The sequence below is a fragment of the Neolamprologus multifasciatus genome, chromosome 20, assembly GCF_963576455.1.
Source record: "Neolamprologus multifasciatus chromosome 20, fNeoMul1.2, whole genome shotgun sequence".
In the NCBI taxonomy this organism is placed as follows: Eukaryota; Metazoa; Chordata; class Actinopteri; order Cichliformes; family Cichlidae; genus Neolamprologus; species Neolamprologus multifasciatus.
The window spans coordinates 3,950,897-3,957,031 of NC_140458.1; positions in this window are offsets into that span (position 1 = coordinate 3,950,897).

A 6,135-nucleotide genomic window follows, 5' to 3' on the forward strand; every position below is an offset into this window, starting at 1 on the left:
GTTAGGTCAGTGCCTGTTGTGTCAGAAATCTAAGGACTTTCTGGTGGATGCTGACGGTGAAAGAAGCCGTCAGGTTAAAGAAGGAGGCCTTTGGGCTTAGTTGATCTGTGGGATTCCTAAAACACTGGAAAGGCACTGGAAGGCTAGAAGAGCTGAGAGTTTGGCTGGTTAATAAGCAAAAGTGTGGATGTTGGAGAAGTTTGAGACAGAAGAACCTTTGGTTAGCCTGAAGGAGCCACTCAGGAAGGAAAACAGTTCCTCAGACTGTTTGCAGCCATGGAGGATAGTTTTTGACCTGGGCTTGGGATGTTCCTCAAAGTGCACTAGAATGAGAACGCTGAAGAATCCCTGAACGGTTCGATCTACGTTCCAATATTCACCTATAGTGATGAGGTTATGACCAAAAGAATTACATCACAGATAAAAGAAGCTGAAATTAGTTTTCACCACAGAGTTCAGAGAAGGCCCCCCCAAATCACCATCAACAGCGCTGCTGTGGAGAGAGTGAACAGCTTCCGTTTCCGAGGTGTACATCTGGCAGAGGATCTCACATGGTCAATACAGGTCAGTACACATAAACAAAACAGTGAAGAAAGCGCCTCTTCTTTCTCAGGAGACTAAAAAAGATTTGGCATGAGCCCCCGCATCCTCAGGACCTTCTACCACTGTGCTGTCACCACCTGGTATGGCAACAGCACTGCTTACAAGTGCAAAGGTCTTCAGAGAGTGGTGCAGTGTGCCGAAAGGATAATTGGATGTGAGATTCCCTCCCTCCAGGACATCTACAGGAAGCGGTGCCTGAGGAAAGCAGGGAGGATCATCAAGGACTCTAGTCACCCCAGACATAAACTGTTCAAACTACTTACATCAGGCAGGAGGTTCTGCAGTATCCGGCCCCGAACCAGCAGACTGAGAGACAGCTTTTTCCACCAGGCAATCAGACTGCTGAGCACTTCATAGATACCTCACCTTCACTACTGGAACTTTGACATTATGCACTCCATACTGTACATATAGGCCATTTCTTTTGCAACTGCTAAACTCCGTATATTTTATTTTATTTTACTGTATTTTATTATATATATATATATGTATATATATATATATATATATATATATATATATATATATATATATATATATATATACCCACACACATATTTGGTATACATATTTAGTAATGTGCATGCATTCTTATATTTGATTATATATTAATTCTTATAATTCTCATATTTCTATTTATATATTTTGCTTTGTTCTTATGTTATTTTTATTTTGCATACCTCTGTTGCTTGTGAAGCTTGCACACAAGAATTTCACTTGTATGTGCTGTACTGGTGTACCAGCACATGTGGTGTGACAATACAAACTTGATTTGATTTGAGTGTCTGGGCTTAGCCTTAGACGTGACATCTGGTGGGAGCTTGGAGTAGAGCTGCTACCTTAAAGTTGAAAGGAGCCAGCAGAGATGGTTTGGGGATCTGATGAGGATGCCTGTCAGACGTGGGCTGGAAGTAGAACCCAGGGGACACACTCTGGAGATAATATGTCTTATCTGGGCTAACGATTGTCTTGGAATGACTCTGGAGGAACTAGAAAACTTGCTGGGGAAAAGACTGTCTTGAATACCCTGTTGCTGCCACAGTGACCCATCTTAACCCTTTATTTAAAAATGAAGTGAAACTTGTTAAGAGTAAAGGTTTTTTTGAGGGCTTGTTTAGCACATTAAAACCAGATTACCTGCAGAAGAGCCAAACACAAACACAATGCCCCCACAATCTGGCTGCACTGTGGGTAGACCCACACAGTCCATTATTGGCAGCCTACTGTAGCAAGTACTAGCATAAAATGAGGGCACACCTGGACCCCACTGTGGGTCTGCAGCATACCCATGGTGTGGACCCAGGTGTGCCCCACATTTCAGACTGAGACCCAGTGGGCTGACTACCCAGCCACCACGATCCAGAGCACATTACCACCGCCAACTGGTATGGAGAGTGACTCTTAATTTTTCAATGAATATTAAAAAAAGCTAATTTTAGCCGCTTCCTTAAGTATAATTTATGTCCTGGAATTGTGTCAGTCTGCGTACACATTTCCATTTGAACTGAGAGGGGTTTTCACTCACCACAGATGCGCTCCTGTGCAGTTCTCCAAAATCTCCACTATCTGTAGGCGTTGGGTCTGCCAAATCCTGATTGGTTGATAAGTGGGCTGGAAGAGGGAAGAGAGCAACAGCAGCGTTCACCAGGAACTGGAGACGCACAAAGCAAACACTGAAGCTCAAAAATAAAGCATGAAAAGCACAGACAGTGTCTGCAGTGGACACTTTTTATTATTTTTAAAACTTGATTTCATTTCAGCTCTTTGTAACTTTGCCCTTTTCCTGGGCTGGCAGACAGACCAACAACAGCTGACGAACCAACAAAGAGTGAAAGTGACCCACAGGCCAGCTGTACCACATATTTTGTGTGCTGCCTCTGTCTATAACAGAGCGTGCTGTAGGTAGACGGGCCATCCTCGAGCTGCCAGCGGCCTGTGAACGCATTCCCTCTGCTGAGCCATAAATTCCACTTCATTCACATGTAGTTTGACCTACAAGCCTCGACAAAAACAAGTGATATAAAGGTATAAATCAATACAGTTCCAGCCATTAACAATTGTGAAGCTGTTTTGGAAACTACTAAACAACTTATAAACAATCCCCATCCCAAGGTCCAACCCAATATATATTATTGGCTGTGGCTACAATGTAGCTGCCATCACCAGTGTGTGAATGGGTGCATGAATGGGTGGATGACTGGTTGTGTAAAGCGCTTTGGGGTCCTTAGGGACTAGTAAAAGTGCTATACAAATACAGACCATTTACCATTTACCATTTTAAAAAAGATACTCAAAATTTGGCAAGTCCAGTTGTTTTCAAGGAATTAAAATAAATGATAAAAAACTGCCACATCTGTAAAAACTTATTAGCGTTCCCTCTGAGTCTGAATTTTATAAAAAACAAAAAACACTTAACATATTTCAGTGATGTAGCTGCAGGATGAAGAGCTTTCAAGGACAGCAAAATTCTACAGTGCACCAACAGTGACTGCATGTAGAAATGAATGAAATGAAAGCACTTCACTGTGGATCCACTTGCCTTCAAAGGGGTGAAAAAACCCAACAACAATAAACTCAAATGCTATCAAACAAATAAGCCTGACTTCAAAATATGAAAATTGGATATTCTCTGATATCTTTTACTTCTTGCCTGTGCGGACCTACACAGGATAAACAACAGTTTTGCCTGTTGGGGTCCCTCTGTGGGTTTTCTGTGGGCAAACACACTATGGGTTGACCCACAGAAAACCGTCATGGGGGCCCTGTGGACACTGTGGGCTAAAAATACCATGGCACCAGCACAGGATGACCACAAGGGGGGCTAATGAGTGTTTTTGGTGGGCAAGCCAAGTGTGCAACGTCACTCATTAATGTAGTATAACATGAAACTAGTGGTCAAGCCCATAAAGTCAATGAAATCATTTACTGAGGTCACAGAGCGGGAATCTTAGGGACATTTTTTTCACAATGTGCTTCCACTTGAGTCGCCCCCTGGTGGTAATTGTGAACATTGCAGATTTTGTCTTTAACATGGAGTCAGAGTCAGAAAGGAGGAAAATCCAGGGTATTCTCATTGACTAATGACCCCGTGGCACGCTCACTTTCACAGTCATATCCACGCCTCACACGTCATGTCCAGTTTCAAAACACTAAGATGGCAAAAACACTCTGTTTGGCTTTCAACAGTGTGTGGCGTAATGGTGGCACATTTTTTAGTCTTTTTTACCAATCTGTCAAAGAGGTAACTCAGAGAGCCAGACAACCGTTCACACTCATGATCACACAGTCGATTTAGAATCACCAGTTAACCTAACTCAATGCATGCCTTTGGGCTGTGGGAGGAAGCGGGAGAGAACCCATACGTACATGGGGAGAACAAGCAAACTCCATACAGAAAAGCCCCAGACTGAATTCAAACCCACGACCTTCCTGCAGTGAGGCAGCAGTGGACTGAAATGACAATTATGTAGGGACCTCAGCATTGGAGGGGACCCAATTTAATGATTCATGCTAATTTTTAGAATTTGTCTCAATATCCTTTAGGTCGAGTCAAGACAGCCACATAAAGGCAACAAAGACCGGAAAACAAATTCTATCACCCCTATTTTTTATTTTATTTTTTACTTTTTTCATGCAATTAAGCATTTCAGTTCACCAGTGTCATGAAAAGAATAAACTGTGTAACTGTGCAGCATGTAGTAGTTTATAGAATAGATCTTTAAAAAACAATCAAGCAAAATCCTCAGATATGAGAGCCCAGCTGCACTGGGTGAACATGAATCCCAGCGATCTTTATGCAGTCTCATACCTGACGGATTATTAATCTGATGACAAAACCAGATTCTTAAACCTGGAATTTTTTCAAATATCTCCACTGAGGTCAGCAAAACTACCGAGCTTCTCTGTTTTTCGCCGAGACGTGACCCAGTCCTTCGGTTTCACAGTTCTACTTCATGCTGTTATTCTAGCTGTATGTGGTATTAATAATAACAGTTTGCTGTTGTTAATCCTTTGACACAAACAAACTGAACTGAGCTAATGAAGCATTCAGGCGTTTCATTCAATGACTAACATTCAAAAAAACACGGTGAGAAAAAGGAAGTGTGAAACGTGTGCGCGTGTGTGTGTGTGTGTGATGTAATGCAATGCTTCACATTTGTCATAGTTCAGACAGGAAAATGACTCATTTTAGTCAAAGCCACAAGAAAATACTCACTTAGGACTTCCTGTAGTGAAATGAAAGTCATACGAGGTCTTTACACACATCAGTCCTGCAGGATGTAAAACAAGTATAAAATGTGGTAAGCATAAAAATTAATATAAAATAAGTTAAAATAAGAAGAAATCTCTTAATATATTACAATAAAGTGTCTCTTTCAGGTGACATAGCTCAATGCATTGCAGGAAACATTAATTGCAATGTGAAAAGGAGATTTTATAACCATAATACATCTACATGTTTTCAAAGCTCTGTTTGTATTTGGATTCCATCACAGCAATCTCAGCACTGACCCAAATAACTGTGGTTTAAACCAAGCAGCTCTAGTTCTAATAATATCCTATTTTCTGACTGATAGTTAAAACAAAAAACAACAACAGTCTGGAGTTTGTCATGCAGAAAATTATATTTAACCAGGAAACGGTCACAGTGGAGAAGCTGACACTTTGCATGTAAGAATGACCGATCTGATGTAATACACTGTTACAAATCTTGGTATAGAGAAGAGTAATATTTGGATTTTCTGGTTATTTTTGGTGATTTAATAGTCAAAAAGTACATTTTATGCTTGAGTAATTATCATTAACCCCCCCCCCCCCCCCCAAACAAAGAATTTATATTATTTTTGAATTTTTACTGTGCTTCATAAATACAAATAATACATTTAAACAAAATAAATAAATTGGAAATTTGGCCAAGCAAAGACTCCAATCTGTTAACTGCATTTTTCTACGTTTTACAGCTGTATTTTCCACAGATAAAGACCTCTCCCATGGCCATTTATGCTAAACCAAACTAATTAGGTAATAGGTAAAAAATTAGAGTGATAAGAGACGTTGCTGTTTTTACTACTACAGAAATGTCTGTTTGTTACAAAGGATGCACAATTTTGCCAAATTTGTGCCATTTTCTGCAAAAAGCTTTCTCTTTTATAATATCAGGATAGTCAGTAAACTACCAAAACTTTTTTTCCAGTCATTTTACATTTTATATCTTTATGTCTTACAATTTAAACCCAGAGTCATGCTGACAGATTCTTTTCATTTACCACGACAGCTTTTCTTTATCATGTAGAAAAACTGAGATGTCCTTTTATCTGTCGGTCCGGTCCTAAGACATCTCGAGGATTAAATGTGTAATTAAACTGATTTAAACTGTCAGAAAGGGGAATTTCACTGGTGTGGTCCACTTGTGATCAAATGGGGGTATATGTGGCTCACGAGGTAAAACATTTGTTTAAAAAACAGAAGTAAAAAGTGAAGAAAAAAAGTTTTAAAACAGTGCATTTATTTGGGCTTTTATTTCGGTAGTAC